The sequence below is a fragment of the Scophthalmus maximus genome, chromosome 1 (assembly GCF_022379125.1).
Source record: "Scophthalmus maximus strain ysfricsl-2021 chromosome 1, ASM2237912v1, whole genome shotgun sequence".
In the NCBI taxonomy this organism is placed as follows: Eukaryota; Metazoa; Chordata; class Actinopteri; order Pleuronectiformes; family Scophthalmidae; genus Scophthalmus; species Scophthalmus maximus.
In genome coordinates this window covers 30,504,450-30,521,792 of record NC_061515.1, presented here as the reverse complement: position 1 = coordinate 30,521,792, position 17,343 = coordinate 30,504,450, and the positions used below count along the sequence as shown (strand labels likewise).

Below are 17,343 nucleotides of genomic sequence, written 5' to 3'. Positions count from 1 at the left end.
AGATCTGAAGATGCAATGGACGTGAGGACATGGTCCAGCAGTTCTCTTACTGATTTAAACTGGTTATGACACAAAGACTATAGATGTCACACTTAGTAACTCAAAACCAATACATTTTGAAATCAATATTCAAGGCGAACGTTCAATCTGAGTTCCTGTATTTCAATGTGAACACTCATGTATCAGTATGAACATCCAATAATACGCCGTCGTTAACTCCATTCATAATTCATCTACATAACGTTCGGGTGTGAAACATGTTTCTGGAACATGTTGGTTAGCTTTTTCTTTGTTCTTCTAATGGAGCAGATTGAGTATGACATGAACACAGGTCATAACATCCACCGTCATGTTCTCTATGTCTGTTCCCATACAGAAGGTTATGAAAAATAATCAAACTGCTAAATCTGTGGAGATGCACAGACTATTCAAACATTGCATCACTTGACACTCGTCTTATTTGAGATATTTGAATAAGCCACGCACCACGTTGCCAAAGGTGTGCTGACATCTGAGACACATTGTGTTTGTTTGGGGAAACGGCTCCAGGTACGTTTCAGGAAACAGGAAATAACGATGACGAGTTGTAGGAAAATATTCAATTGTGAATAATAAGAACTGACATTACAAGGATGTTAAATGAATATATTAAAGGTTAATACAATAATACAGATTCATTTAAATAGCAAATGGGCTTAGATGGAAACGAAACAGTGGTACAATATAAAAATAATGTAATTGCATTAAATGGTTTTTTTGAATTGTGAAATAAACATCTAAATCACATCCTCACAGTGATCATCCAATCAACCTTTAACGGGACAAATCGGGGGAATCCGCCTTTAATTGATTAGCAGCTGGTGGTACCTGATTACAGTGGCAGCACCTGGGCCGACTCGGGCAGCCAATCAGCGTCCGCCCTGCGCACTGATATAGTTTGGGCAGCTCGCGGCGCGAGCGCACAGGAAACGAACCGAGACACGAGAAGACACGAGTCGAGACGAGTAGACACGAAGATACAAGAAGATACGAGAAGACACGAGTCCAGTTCACGGTTCAACACGTTGAACGTTGTGAACCTCGTTAATGCACAAGTTGTCAAGTTACAACGAACTGTCGAGACGATTTGTGTCGAGTGAGTGAAACGACCGGACGACGACCTCACCTGTGGCGTCCAGGTACTTTACTGTGTGTGTGTGTGTGTGTGTGTGGACGCCATTAACAACCCTTTGTGTTCCACCAGGTGAACCACGTGGGTCCTGAAGAAGAGGAGACTCGAACCTTCACTGTGAAGACTGAAGGTGAAGTGACTTGAATCATGCGTTATTTCAAAGAAGCTGTTTCCTCCTCTGTTCTCAACCAGTTAAATCATAAATCAATAAAACAATAACGCCACCGATCAACTGAACTTAATTCATGTGGTAATATTACAAATTATTTAAAAGTAGCAATTTGTATATTATTATGAACATATCACTTCCTGAGGCTATTGCAATAAGTCAGATGATTTTTCCTCATATTTTTCAGAGCATAACTCTGTCGTATGATCTTCATTTCTTTGAACACTAAACAAACGATAGTGGAAAATTAAATGAAGTTAATTTACAGATATAATATATATTTTATATATGTGAGGGCCGCAGAGGCAACTGTCCACTGCAGGAGACATCTTCTTATTAATGCTGCAAATTATTAAAGATTACAGTCGGTCGGACAGCAGCCTCTCTTCTGCCCTTATATATATAATAATTATGAAATATATATGCAATATTCATAAAATCTATATTAAATGAAAATCTTAACAGAATCATGGTCTTAAATATGAGGACATGTGGCGTGTTAGTCAGCAGGATTATGAACAGATGACATGTAGTGTCCACCAGAGGGCACTGAAGCTCTCAGGTCTTTTTTAAGCACATGGACACAGGAACTCTTTAACAGGTGGAAACATGTAACCTACTGGAGGACATTTTGATTTGTTACTTCTCGACCTGTGCATCTCAATAACTCGTCCTTCTGTCTTCCATCAAGGTGAATGTTGAACTGTGTGGAAGAAGATGATCAGACAGACACGGACTCAGTGATGTTGACCTGCCTGGCCCTTCACCGGGGCCCTTCACCGGGGCCCTTCACCTGGGTTCATATCAAGGTAACGAATTTAATCATAAACACATAGTTTGTATGGATATGGCATAGAGAGTCACTACATCCCCTCCCAATTGTATTAAATCATAATGCAGATTTATGGTGTTAAAGATTTGTCTTTGTGTGTCAGCAGGATGATTTGCTCCTGAACGTGGAGAAAGAGAGGATCTGGACAAAGGGGCGGAGCCAGGGATGTTTCATTTCTTTCTTTAACATTTTTTAACATGATGATTCAGAGAATAATTCATGGATTTTGATGAATGAGACCAAACAATGTAACATAGTTTGTAAAGATATGAATGATGATTACCACCGTTAATATCCTGACATCCAGTGTGTTGTATGGAAAGTAGCTTCTTAGGAAAATATCATTCTTTACATAAAAACAATAACAGAGCATTTCTGTTCATTGTACAGTTAATTTTTCTGTCAATCGTGTGATGGTTGGTCTGTAGGTGAGTGGGTCTGTTGTTCTGTTGCTCGGTCCATTGATCCGTTGATCGGTCTGTCGATCCGTTGCTCCGTCGATCCGGTCCGTTGCTCCGTCGATCCGGTCCGTTGCTCCGTCTGTTGGTCCGTTGGTCCGTCTGTTGGTCCGTCTGTCGGCCCGTCAAACATAGTTTGTAAAGATACGAATGATGATTACCACCGTTAATATCCTGACATCCAGTGTGTTGTATGGAAAGTAGCTTCTTAGGAAAATATCATTCTTTACATAAAAACAATAACAGCATTTCTGTTCATTGTACAGTTAATTCTTCTGTCAGTCTGTGTGATGGTTGGTCTGTAGGTGAGTGGGTCTGTTGATCCGTTGGTCTGTTGGTCGGTCCGTTGATCCATTGATCGGTCTGTCGATCCTCCGGTCCGTTGGTCCGGTCTGTTGGTCCGGTGGTCTGTCCGTTGGTCTGTCCGTCTGTCGGTCCGTCTGTCGGTCCGCCAAACATAGTTTGTAAAGATATGAATGATGATTACCACCGTTAATATCCTTACATCCAGTGTGTTGTATGGAAAGTAGCTTCTTAGGAAAATATCATTCTTTATATAAAAACAATAACAGAGCATTTCTGTTCATTGTACAGTTAATTCTTCTGTCAGTCTGTGTGATGGTTGGTCTGTAGGTGAGTGGGTCTGTTGATCCGTTGGTCGGTCCGTTGGTCGGTCCGTTGATCGGTCTGTCGATCCGTTGCTCCGTCGATCCGGTCCGTTGGTCCGTCTGTTGGTCCGTTGGTCCGTCTGTTGGTCCGTTGGTCCGTCTGTTGGTCCGTTGGTCCGTTGGTCCGTCTGTTGAGCCGTTGGTCCGTCTGTTGGTCCGTCTGTCGGCCCGTCAAACATAGTTTGCAAAGATATGAATGATGATTACCACCGTTAATATCCTGACATCCAGTGTGTTGTATGGAAAGTAGCTTCTTAGGAAAATATCATTCTTTACATAAAAACAATAACAGAGCATTTCTGTTCATTGTACAGTTAATTCTTCTGTCAGTCTGTGTGATGGTTGGTCTGTAGGTGAGTGGGTCTGTTGATCCGTTGGTCGGTCCGTTGATCCGTTGACCGGTCTGTCGATCCTCCGGTCTGTTGGTCCGGTCTGTTGGTCCGGTGGTCTGTCCGTCTGTCGGTCCGTCTGTCAGTCCGCCAAACATAGTTTGTAAAGATATGAATGATGATTACCACCGTTAATATCCTTACATCCAGTGTGTTGTATGGAAAGTAGCTTCTTAGGAAAATATCATTCTTTATATAAAAACAATAACAGAGCATTTCTGTTCATTGTACAGTTAATTCTTCTATCAGTCTGTGTGATGGTTGGTCTGTAGGTGAGTGGGTCTTTTGATCCGTTGGTCGGTCCGTTGATCTGTTGATCCGTTGATCGGTCTGTCGATCCGTTGGTCCGTTTGTTGAGCCGTTGGTCTGTTGGTCCGTTTGTTGGTCCGTTGGTCCGGTTGGTCCGTCTGTTGGTCCGTCTGTCGGCCCGTCAAACATAGTTTGTAAAGATATGAATGATGATTACCACCGTTAATATCCTGACAACCAGTGTGTTGTATGGAAAGTAGCTTCTTAGGAAAATATCATTCTTTACATAAAAACAATAACAGAGCATTTCTGTTCATTGTACAGTTAATTCTTCTGTCAGTCTGTGATGGTTGGTCTGTAGGTGAGTGGGTCTGTTGATCCGTTGGTCTGTTGGTCGATCCGTTGGTCTGTTGATCGATCCGTTGATCCGTTGATCGGTCTGTCGATCCGTTGGTCCGTCTGTTGGTCCGTTGGTCCGGTTGGTCCGTCTGTTGGTCCGTCTGTCGGCCCGTCAAACATAGTTTGTAAAGATATGAATGATGATTACCACCGTTAATATCCTGACAACCAGTGTGTTGTATGGAAAGTAGCTTCTTAGGAAAATATCATTCTTTACATAAAAACAATAACAGAGCATTTCTGTTCATTGTACAGTTAATTCTTCTGTCAGTCTGTGATGGTTGGTCTGTAGGTGAGTGGGTCTGTTGATCCGTTGGTCTGTTGGTCGGTCCGTTGATCCGTTGATCTGTTGATCCGTTGATCGGTCTGTCGATCCGTCGATCCATTGATCCGTCGATCCGGTCCGTTGGTCCGTCTGTTGGTCCGTTTGTTGAGCAGTTGGTCTGTTGGTCCGCCTGTTGGTCCGTTGGTGTGTTGGTCTGTCTGTCGGTCCGTCAAACATAGTTTGTAAAGATATGAATGATGATTACCACCGTTAATATCCTGACATCCAGTGTGTTGTATGGAAAGTAGCTTTTTAGGAAAATATCATTCTTTACATAAAAACAATAACAGAGCATTTCTGTTCATTGTACAGTTAATTCTTCTGTCAGTCTGTGTGATGGTTGGTCTGTAGGTGAGTGGTTCTGTTGATCTGTTGGTCTGTTGGTCGGTCCGTTGATCTGTTGATCCGTCGATCCGGTCCGTTGGTCTGTTGGTCCGTCTATTGGTGCGTCTGTTGGTCGGTCTGTCGGTCCGTCTGTCAGTCCGTCAAACATAGTTTGTAAAGATATGAATGATGATTACCACCGTTAATATCCTGACATCCAGTGTGTTGTATGGAAAGTAGCTTCATAGGAAAATATCATTCTTTACATAAAAACAATAACAGAGCATTTCTGTTCATTGTACAGTTAATTCTTCTGTCAGTCTGTGTGATGGTTGGTCTGTAGGTGAGTGGTTCTGTTGATCCGTTGGTCTGTTGGTCGGTCCGTTGATCTGTTTATCCGTCGATCCGGTCCGTTGGTCTGTTGGTCCGTCTGTTGGTCCGTCTGTCAGTCCGTCAAACATAGTTTGTAAAGATATGAATGATGATTACCACCGTTAATATCCTGACATCCAGTGTGTTGTATGGAAAGTAGCTTCTTAGGAAAATATCATTCTTTACATAAAAACAATAACAGAGCATTTCTGTTCATTGTACAGTTAATTCTTCTGTCAGTCTGTGTGATGGTTGGTCTGTAGGTGAGTGGGTCTGTTGATCCGTTGGTCGGTCCGTTGATCCGTTGACCGGTCTGTCGATCCTCCGGTCTGTTGGTCCGGTCTGTTGGTCCGGTGGTCTGTCCGTCTGTCGGTCCGTCTGTCAGTCCGCCAAACATAGTTTGTAAAGATATGAATGATGATTACCACCGTTAATATCCTTACATCCAGTGTGTTGTATGGAAAGTAGCTTCTTAGGAAAATATCATTCTTTATATAAAAACAATAACAGAGCATTTCTGTTCATTGTACAGTTAATTCTTCTATCAGTCTGTGTGATGGTTGGTCTGTAGGTGAGTGGGTCTTTTGATCCGTTGGTCGGTCCGTTGATCCGTTGATCTGTTGATTGGTCTGTTGGTCCGTCTGTTGGTCCGTCTGTTGGTCCGTCTGTTGGTCTGTCTGTCGGCCCGTCTGTCGGCCCGTCAAACATAGTTTGTAAAGATATGAATGATGATTACCACCGTTAATATCCTGACATCCAGTGTGTTGTATGGAAAGTAGCTTCTTAGGAAAATATCATTCTTTACATAAAAACAATAACAGAGCATTTCTGTTCATTGTACAGTTAATTCTTCTATCAGTCTGTGTGATGGTTGGTCTGTAGGTGAGTGGGTCTGTTGATCCGTTGGTCTGTTGGTCGGTCCGTTGATCTGTTGATCCGTTGATCGGTCTGTCGATCCGTTGGTCCGTTTGTTGAGCCGTTGGTCTGTTGGTCCGTTTGTTGGTCCGTTGGTCCGGTTGGTCCGTCTGTTGGTCCGTCTGTCGGCCCGTCAAACATAGTTTGTAAAGATATGAATGATGATTACCACCGTTAATATCCTGACAACCAGTGTGTTGTATGGAAAGTAGCTTCTTAGGAAAATATCATTCTTTACATAAAAACAATAACAGAGCATTTCTGTTCATTGTACAGTTAATTCTTCTGTCAGTCTGTGATGGTTGGTCTGTAGGTGAGTGGGTCTGTTGATCCGTTGGTCTGTTGGTCGATCCGTTGGTCTGTTGATCGATCCGTTGATCCGTTGATCGGTCTGTCGATCCGTTGGTCCGTCTGTTGGTCCGGTTGGTCCGTCTGTTGGTCCGTCTGTCGGCCCGTCAAACATAGTTTGTAAAGATATGAATGATGATTACCACCGTTAATATCCTGACAACCAGTGTGTTGTATGGAAAGTAGCTTCTTAGGAAAATATCATTCTTTACATAAAAACAATAACAGAGCATTTCTGTTCATTGTACAGTTAATTCTTCTGTCAGTCTGTGATGGTTGGTCTGTAGGTGAGTGGGTCTGTTGATCCGTTGGTCTGTTGGTCGGTCCGTTGATCCGTTGATCTGTCTGTTGATCCGTTGATCGGTCTGTCGATCCGTCGATCCATTGATCCGTCGATCCGGTCCGTTGGTCCGTCTGTTGGTCCGTTTGTTGAGCAGTTGGTCTGTTGGTCCGCCTGTTGGTCCGTTGGTGTGTTGGTCTGTCTGTCGGTCCGTCAAACATAGTTTGTAAAGATATGAATGATGATTACCACCGTTAATATCCTGACATCCAGTGTGTTGTATGGAAAGTAGCTTTTTAGGAAAATATCATTCTTTACATAAAAACAATAACAGAGCATTTCTGTTCATTGTACAGTTAATTCTTCTGTCAGTCTGTGTGATGGTTGGTCTGTAGGTGAGTGGTTCTGTTGATCTGTTGGTCTGTTGGTCGGTCCGTTGATCTGTTGATCCGTCGATCCGGTCCGTTGGTCTGTTGGTCCGTCTATTGGTGCGTCTGTTGGTCGGTCTGTCGGTCCGTCTGTCAGTCCGTCAAACATAGTTTGTAAAGATATGAATGATGATTACCACCGTTAATATCCTGACATCCAGTGTGTTGTATGGAAAGTAGCTTCATAGGAAAATATCATTCTTTACATAAAAACAATAACAGAGCATTTCTGTTCATTGTACAGTTAATTCTTCTGTCAGTCTGTGTGATGGTTGGTCTGTAGGTGAGTGGTTCTGTTGATCCGTTGGTCTGTTGGTCGGTCCGTTGATCTGTTTATCCGTCGATCCGGTCCGTTGGTCTGTTGGTCCGTCTGTTGGTCCGTCTGTCAGTCCGTCAAACATAGTTTGTAAAGATATGAATGATGATTACCACCGTTAATATCCTGACATCCAGTGTGTTGTATGGAAAGTAGCTTCTTAGGAAAATATCATTCTTTACATAAAAACAATAACAGAGCATTTCTGTTCATTGTACAGTTAATTCTTCTGTCAGTCTGTGTGATGGTTGGTCTGTAGGTGAGTGGGTCTGTTGATCCGTTGGTCTGTTGGTCGATCCGTTGGTCCGTCTGTTGGTCCGTTTGTTGAGCCGTTGGTCTGTTGGTCTGTTGGTCCGTTGGTCCGTCTGTTGGTCCGTCTGTCGGCCCGTCTGTCGGCCCGTCAAACATAGTTTGTAAAGATATGAATGATGATTACCACCGTTAATATCCTGACATCCAGTGTGTTGTATGGAAAGTAGCTTCTTAGGAAAATATCATTCTTTACATAAAAACAATAACAGAGCATTTCTGTTCATTGTACAGTTAATTCTTCTGTCAGTCTGTGATGTTTGGTCTGTAGGTGAGTGGGTCTGTTGATCCGTTGGTCTGTTGGTCGGTCCGTTGATCTGTTGATCCGTTGATCGGTCTATCGATCCAGTCCGTTGGTCCGTCTGTTGGTCCGTTTGTTGAGCAGTTGGTCTGTTGGTCCGCCTGTTGGTCCGTTGGTCTGTCGTCCGTCTGTCGGTCCGTCTGTCGGTCCGTCTGTCGGCCCGTCAAACATAGTTTGTAAAGATATGAATGATGATTACCACCGTTAATATCCTGACATCCAGTGTGTTGTATGGAAAGTAGCTTCTTAGGAAAATATCATTCTTTACATAAAAACAATAACAGCATTTCTGTTCATTGTACAGTTAATTCTTCTGTCAGTCTGTGTGATGGTTGGTCTGTAGGTGAGTGGGTCTGTTGATCCGTTGGTCTGTTGGTCGGTCCGTTGATCTGTTGATCCGTTGATCGGTCTGTCGATCCAGTCCGTTGGTTCGTCTGTTGGTCCGTTTGTTGAGCAGTTGGTCTGTTGGTCCGCCTGTTGGTCCGTTGGTCTGTCGGTCCGTCTGTCGGTCCGTCTGTCGGTCCGTCTGTCGGCCCGTCAAACATAGTTTGTAAAGATATGAATGATGATTACCACCGTTAATATCCTGACATCCAGTGTGTTGTATGGAAAGTAGCTCCTTAGGAAAATATCATTCTGTACATAAAAACAATAACAGAGCGTTTCTGTTCATTGTACAGTTAATTCTTCTGTAAGTTTGTGTGATGGTTGGTCTGTAGGTGAGTGGGTCTGTTGATCCATTGGTCTGTAGGTGAGTGGGTCCGTTGATCCGTTGATCGGTCTGTCGATCCGCCGATCCGTCATTCCGGTCCGTTGGTCCGTCTGTTGGTCCGTTTGTTGAGCCATTGGTCTGTTGGTCTGGTCTGTTGGTCCGGTCTGTTGGTCCGTTGGTCTGTCGGTCCGTCAAACATAGTTTGTAAAGATATGAATGATGATTACCACCGTTAATATCCTGACATCCAGTGTGTTGTATGGAAAGTAGCTTCTTAGGAAAATATCATTCTTTACATAAAAACAATAACAGAGCATTTCTGTTCATTGTACAGTTAATTCTTCTGACAGACTGTGTGATGGTTGGTCTGTAGGTGAGTGGGTCTGTTGATCCGTTGGTCTGTTGGTTGATCCGTTGGTCCGTCTGTTGGTCCGTTTGTTGAGCCGTTGGTCCAGTCTGTTGGTCTGTTGGTCCGTCTGTTGGTCCGTCTGTTGGTCCGTCTGTCGGCCCGTCAAACATAGTTTGTAAAGATATGAATGATGATTACTACCGTTAATATCCTGACATCCAGTGTGTTGTATGGAAAGTAGCTTCTTAGGAAAATATCATTCTTTACATAAAAACAATAACAGAGCATTTCTGTTCATTGTACAGTTAATTCTTCTGTCAGTCTGTGATGTTTGGTCTGTAGGTGAGTGGGTCTGTTGATCCGTTGGTCTGTTGGTCGGTCCGTTGATCTGTTGATCCGTTGATCGGTCTGTCGATCCGTCGATCCAGTCCGTTGGTCCATCTGTTGGTCCGTTTGTTGAGCAGTTGGTCTGTTGGTCCGCCTGTTGGTCTGTCGGTCCGTCTGTCGGTCCGTCTGTCGGCCCGTCAAACATAGTTTGTAAAGATATGAATGATGATTACCACCGTTAATATCCTGACATCCAGTGTGTTGTATGGAAAGTAGCTTCTTAGGAAAATATCATTCTTTACATAAAAACAATAACAGAGCGTTTCTGTTCATTGTACAGTTAATTCTTCTGTAAGTTTGTGTGATGGTTGGTCTGTAGGTGAGTGGGTCTGTTGATCCATTGGTCTGTAGGTGAGTGGGTCCGTTGATCCGTTGATCGGTCTGTCGATCCGCCGATCCGTCGTTCCGGTCCGTTGGTCCGTCTGTTGATCCGTCTGATGATCCGTCGGTCGATCTGTTGATCCGTTGGTACGTTGATCATCCGTTGATCCGGTCTGTTGGTTAATCCGTTTGTCGGTCGGTGAATCCGTTGGTCTGTTGATCTGTTCTGTTGGTCCGTTTGTTGAGCCGTTGGTCTGTTGGTCCGGTCTGTTCGTCTGTTGGTCCGTCTGTTGGTCCGTCTGTCGGCCCGTCAAACATAGTTTGTAAAGATATGAATGATGATTACCACCGTTAATAGCCTTACATCCAGTGTGTTGTATGGAAAGTAGCTTCTAAGGAAAATATCATTCTTTATATAAAAACAAAAACAGAGCATTTCTGTTCATTGTACAGTTAATTCTTCTGTCAGTCTGTGTGATGGTTGGTCTGTAGGTGAGTGTGTCTGTTGATCCGTTGGTCTGTTGGTCGATCTGTTGGTCCGTCTGTTGGTCCGTCTGTCGGCCCGTCAAACATAGTTTGTAAAGATATGAATGATGATTACCACCGTTAATATCCTGACATCCAGTGTGTTGTATGGAAAGTAGCTTCTTAGGAAAATATCATTCTTTACATAAAAACAATAACAGAGCATTTCTGTTCATTGTACAGTTAATTCTTCTGTCAGTCTGTGATGTTTGGTCTGTAGGTGAGTGGGTCTGTTGATCCGTTGGTCTGTTGGTCGGTCCGTTGATCTGTTGATCCGTTGATCGGTCTGTCGATCCGTCGATCCAGTCCGTTGGTCCGTCTGTTGGTCCGCCTGTTGGTCCGTTGGTCTGTCGGTCCGTCTGTCGGTCCGTCTGTCGGTCCGTCTGTCGGTCCGTCTGTCGGCCCGTCAAACATAGTTTGTAAAGATATGAATGATGATTACCACCGTTAATATCCTGACATCCAGTGTGTTGTATGGAAAGTAGCTTCTTAGGAAAATATCATTCTTTACATAAAAACAATAACAGAGCGTTTCTGTTCATTGTACAGTTAATTCTTCTGTAAGTTTGTGTGATGGTTGGTCTGTAGGTGAGTGGGTCTGTTGATCCATTGGTCTGTAGGTGAGTGGGTCCGTTGATCCGTTGATCGGTCTGTCGATCCGCCGATCTGTCGTTCCGGTCCGTTGGTCCGTCTGTTGGTCCGTTTGTTGAGCCATTGGTCTGTTGGTCTGGTCTGTTGGTCTGGTCTGTTGGTCCGTCTGTTGGTCCGTCTGTTGGTCCGTCTGTTGGTCCGTTGGTCTGTCGGTCCGTCAAACATAGTTTGTAAAGATATGAATGATGATTACCACCGTTAATATCCTGACATCCAGTGTGTTGTATGGAAAGTAGCTTCTTAGGAAAATATCATTCTTTACATAAAAACAATAACAGAGCATTTCTGTTCATTGTACAGTTAATTCTTCTGTCAGACTGTGTGATGGTTGGTCTGTAGGTGAGTGGGTCTGTTGATCCGTTGGTCTGTTGGTCGATCCGTTGATCCGTTGGTCCGTTTGTTGAGCCGTTGGTCCAGTCTGTTGGTCTGTTGGTCTGTTGGTCCGTCTGTTGGTCCGTCTGTTGGTCCGTCTGTCGGCCCGTCAAACATAGTTTGTAAAGATATGAATGATGATTACCACCGTTAATATCCTGACATCCAGTGTGTTGTATGGAAAGTAGCTTCTTAGGAAAATATCATTCTTTACATAAAAACAATAACAGAGCATTTCTGTTCATTGTACAGTTAATTCTTCTGTCAGTCTGTGATGTTTGGTCTGTAGGTGAGTGGGTCTGTTGATCCGTTGATCTGTTGATCCGTTGATCGGTCTGTCGATCCAGTCCGTTGGTCCGTCTGTTGGTCCGTTTGTTGAGCAGTTGGTCTGTTGGTCCGCCTGTTGGTCCGTTGGTCTGTCGGTCCGTCTGTCGGTCCGTCTGTCGGTCCGTCTGTCGGTACGTCTGTCGGTCCGTCTGTCGGCCCGTCAAACATAGTTTGTAAAGATATGAATGATGATTACCACCGTTAATATCCTGACATCCAGTGTGTTGTATGGAAAGTAGCTTCTTAGGAAAATATCATTCTTTACATAAAAACAATAACAGAGCGTTTCTGTTCATTGTACAGTTAATTCTTCTGTAAGTTTGTGTGATGGTTGGTCTGTAGGTGAGTGGGTCTGTTGATCCATTGGTCTGTAGGTGAGTGGGTCCGTTGATCGGTCTGTCGATCCGTCGTTCTGGTCCGTTGGTCCGTCTGTTGGTCCGTTTGTTGAGCCATTGGTCTGTTGGTCCGTCTGTTGGTGCGTCTGTCGGTCCGTCAAACATAGTTTGTAAAGATATGAATGATGATTACCACCGTTAAAATCCTTACATCCAGTGTGTTGTATGGAAAGTAGCTTCTTAGGAAAATATCATTCTTTATATAAAAACAATAACAGCATTTCTGTTCATTGTACAGTTAATTCTTCTGTCAGTCTGTGTGATGGTTGGTCTGTAGGTGAGTGGGTCTGTTGATCCATTGGTCTGTTGGTCGGTCCGTTGATCCGTTGATCTGTTGATCCGTTGATCGGTCTGTTGGTCCGTCTGTTGGTCCGTCTGTTGAGCCGTTGGTCTGTTGGTCCGTCTGTTGGTCCGTCTGTTGGTCAGTCTGTTGGTCCGTCAAACATAGTTTGTAAAGATATGAATGATGATTACCACCGTTAATATCCTGACATCCAGTGTGTTGTATGGAAAGTAGCTTCTTAGGAAAATATCATTCTTTACATAAAAACAATAACAGAGCATTTCTGTTCATTGCACAGTTAATTCTTCTGTCAGTCTGTGTGATGGTTGGTCTGTAGGTGAGTGGTTCTGTTGATCCGTTGGTCTGTTGGTCCGTCTGTTGGTCCGTTTGTTGAGCCGTTGATCCGGTCTGTTGGTCCGTCTGTTGGTCCGTTGGTTGGTCTGTCCGTTGGTCAGTCGGTCCGTTGATCCGTCGGTTGGTCTGTTGATCTGATCTGTTGGTCTGGTCTGTTGGTCTGTCGGTTGGCTCGTTGGTTGGTCCGTTGGTTTGGTCTGTTGGTCCGTTGGTTGGTCTGTCGGTCCGTTGGTCAGTTGGTCGGTCTGTTGATCCGTCCGTCGGTCTGTTGATCCGTTGGTCCGTTGATCATCCGTTGATCCGGTCTGTTGGTTGATCCGTTGGTCGGTCGGTTGATCCTTTGGTCGGTCTGTTGATCCGTTGGTCTGTTGATCTGATCCGTTGATCCGGTCTGTTGGTCTGGTCTGTTGGTCTGGTCTGTTGGTCTGGTCTGTTGGTCTGGTCCGTTGGTCTGGTCCGTTGGTCTGGTCCGTTGGTCCGTCTGTTGGTCCGTTGGTCCGTTGGTTGGTCCGTTGGTTGGTCCGTTGGTTGGTCTGTTGGTCGGTCCGTTGGTCCGTCTGTTGATCTGTTGGTGGTTTTGTCGTTCTTGTGGGAGTACCTGTAGTTTCTGGACTGGAGGTTTCTCCTCCTGCAATTGAGTTAGTGAGTTAGATCAAACCCAAAAAAATCTTCTAAGAATTGAATCGTAGAACATAAATTAAATGTGTTCTATGATCCACATTCTGGTTGAGCTTCTCTTTAACACGACATGTGGATACAGTTACTGTAACACAATGGATGTGATATTAACTGTTAATAAACATTCATATCATACAAGCTATTTGTTCATGATTTAATCTTTTTACTATAAGTAGCAATTTTTTATAATATATGTATTTTAAAATATAATTTTTAAGACCATAATTCTGTCTGTAGTATGATTTTCATTTAATTTCCACTGTCAGTCGTTCTAGTCGTCTGTCTGTTGGTCATAGGAACAAATTAAATGTAAATCGTAACAGACAGAATCTTGGTCTTGGCAATGAGGGGGGAAATCATCAGATGTAGAAGAATAGATTTTATGTTGTTTCTGTACTTGTGTATTTCCTCAATAACTCTTCTCTCTTCCCTTGCCGGTCTCCTCTCCACCCCCAAAACCAAACTGTCTTTGTAGACGGATCTTTCTCCAGGGCTGCTCCCAGGCTGTGGAACTCCCTCCCCAAGAGATCCGTGATTCTGACTCCCTCACCACCTCAGTCACGCCTAAAAACCACCTTCTCCTCCGCATATCCCCCTGCCCCCCCCTCTGCCCTCCCTGCCCAGCATCCCTCTCTCTCTGCCCCCCCCTCTGCCCTGTGTCCCCCCCTCTGCCCCCCCTTTACACTTTTTTTCCTGTTTGTTTTCTTGATTTGTTTTGTACCAGCGCTTTGGGTTCATGAGAAGTGCTTTAAAAATTGTATATATTATTATATATTATTATTATTATTCCCTTGAGGTAAATGAATGAAAAGTGCTTTATATATTATTGTCAATTGTTTGTACGAGATGTTTGTCCTATTGAGACATTACACATGTTTTCATATGATGCTTTAAAGTGACAAGTGTAATGTAATTTGATAATTCACATTAAATCAATGTAGTTATTGTGTCATTCTATTAATTTCCGCCCTCCAGCAGTGTTTCATCAGGGGTCTGACCTCACTTGACCCTGGGTAACTACATCAGAAGAGATTGTTTTTCACGTGAAGGTTTGAATGTGGAGCTTCACTGAACGGGTTCTGACCTGAAACATCACGGATCAAAACAGGAAGTAAAAAGTTGTCATTCTTTTTCAATAAGTGTCAACTTCAGTTCACTTGTGGCCGCACAGGGCCCACGGAGTCGCCGTCGTGGAACCAACCAGCATGTCACAGAAGATCCACAGGTTGTGTGGAGCAGGACGAGCAGTCAGTCTGGTTTCCTCCAGAAGGAACCTGAGGACACGGGAAGTCGTATTTAGTTTCCACATGAGAAACAAGAGTTTACAACTAATGTCACACATTAAAGAGATTTGTTCTGTGCTGCACAATTGTGAATGTTTCAATTGGAAATGTTATAAACCACTGATGGGTCCTTGCTCATCAGTGGTGGAAATTTACCGATGTAACTGCTGTGACGTGTGTTTTTGGGGTGGAACATCACACAGTGATTTGATTTGTGTTTTTGGGGTGGAACATCACACAGTGATTTATCACAGTGATTTGTCACAAAGTGATTTGTTTTGTGTTTTTGGGGTGGAACGTCACACCGTGATTTGTCACACAGTGATTTGATTTGTGTTTTTGGGGTGGAACGTCACAGTGATTTGTTTTGTGTTTTTGGGGTGGAACATCACACAGTGATTTGTTACACAGTGATTTGTTTTGTGTTTTTGGGGTGGAACGTCACAGTGATTTGTCACAGTGATTTGTTTTGTGTTTTTGGGGTGGAACGTCACAGTGATTTGTCACAAAGTGATTTGTCACAAAGTGATTTGTTTTGTGTTTTTGGGGTGGAACGTCACAGTGATTTGTCACAGTGATTTGTTTTGTGTTTTTGGGGTGGAACGTCACAGTGATTTGTCACAGTGATTTGTTTTGTGTTTTTGGGGTGGAACGTCACAGTGATTTGTCAAAGTGATTTGTTTTGTGTTTTTGGGGTGGAACGTCACAGTGATTTGTCACACTGATTTGTTTTGTGTTTTTGGGGTGGAACATCACAGTGATTTGTCACAGTGATTTGTCACAGTGATTTGTTTTGTGTTTTTGGGGTGGAACGTCACAGTGATTTGTCACACAGTGATTTGTTTTGTGTTTTTGGGGTGGAACGTCACAGTGATTTGTTTTGTGTTTTTGGGGTGGAACGTCACAGTGATTTGTCACACAGTGATTTGTCACAGTGATTTGTTTTGTGTTTTTGGGGTGGAACGTCACACAGTGATTTGTCACAGTGATTTGTTTTGTGTTTTTGGGGTGGAACGTCACAGTGATTTGTCACAGATTTGTTTTGTGTTTTTGGGGTGGAACGTCACAGTGATTTGTCACAGATTTGTTTTGTGTTTTTGGGGTGGAACGTCACACAGTGATTTGTCACAAAGTGATTTGTTTTGTGTTTTTGGGGTGGAACGTCACAGTGATTTGTCACAGATTTGTTTTGTATTTTTGGGGTGGAACGTCACAGTGATTTGTCACACAGTGATTTGTTTTGTGTTTTTGGGGTGGAACGTCACAGTGATTTGTCACACAGTGATTTGTCACAGTGATTTGTTTTGTGTTTTTGGGGTGGAACGTCACACAGTGATTTGTCACGGTGATTTGTTTTGTGTTTTTGGGGTGGAACGTCACACAGTGATTTGTCACACAGTGATTTGTTTTGTGTTTTTGGGGTGGAACGTCACAGTGATTTGTCACACAGTGATTTCTTTTGTGTTTTTGGGGTGGAACGTCACACAGTGATTTGTCACAGTGATTTGTTTTGTGTTTTTGGGGTGGAACGTGACAGTGATTTGTCACACAGTGATTTGTTTTGTGTTTTTGGGGTGGAACGTCACAGTGATTTGTCACAAAGTGATTTGTTTTGTGTTTTTGGGGTGGAACGTCACACAGTGATTTGTCACAGTGATTTGTTTTGTGTTTTTGGGGTGGAACGTCACACAGTGATTTGTCACACAGTGATTTGTTTTGTGTTTTTGGGGTGGAACGTCACACAGTGATTTGTTTTGTGTTTTTGGGGTGGAACGTCACACTGATTTGTCACACAGTGATTTGTTTTGTGTTTTTGGGGTGGAACGTCACAGTGATTTGTCACAGTGATTTGTCACACAGGGATTTGTTTCGTGTCTTTGTGTCACAACAAGTCACCCAAAAAAACACAACAACTTCACATTTCAGACACGTAAGCAGGGGGATTTGAACCAGCCACTCTGGACTGGCTGAATCTTAACCAAAGAGTAACTGCTTGAGCTGCTCTCCTGGTGATATTGTCTCTTCACTTTGAGTGTTATAATTATTAAACAGTCAGATTCTCAACCTCTCATCTGTGACTTGTCTCCAACCGGTGCAGGTTTGAACCAGCGTCTCTCAGACTTCTCCTCTGTTCCACCGTCTCTCCTTCACTCTCATCTGCTCTCGTAGTTCTTCTCTCTTCAATCGGTCCGTGGGACTTGATCAGTTCAACGAGTCTCATAAGACTCAATTCTTAGATGGACAGTGTGACTTCTTTGGGTCTGGGTTTGAACCGGCGTCTCTCGGAGATGTCGACTCTGCGGTTGCAGACAAACCCATTGCGCCATCGAGAACTCTTCCCATTCCAGTTATCTCTGCTGGTGCATTTGACTCTTCGCTTATTTAATAAATATGATCATGTAGGATTTGAACCCAGGTCCTCTGATCCACCTGTCCTTCCTCTAACAACATGA

The 17,343-nt window shown here is 43.5% G+C and overlaps 1 long non-coding RNA gene across 2 annotated transcripts; it reads left to right on the top strand.

The window, feature by feature from the left end:
- The first annotated feature begins 981 nt into the window (after positions 1-981).
- Positions 982-2,839, top strand: LOC124850464. Of its 2 annotated transcripts, XR_007031305.1 has the most exons (4): positions 982-1,135; positions 1,244-1,301; positions 2,032-2,149; positions 2,276-2,839. It is a non-coding gene; the product is annotated as an uncharacterized LOC124850464 (long non-coding RNA). The 2 variants fall into 2 exon arrangements; XR_007031304.1 differs by lacking the exon at positions 1,244-1,301 and having other exon boundaries at positions 982-1,178.
- The last annotated feature ends 14,504 nt before the right edge of the window (positions 2,840-17,343 follow it).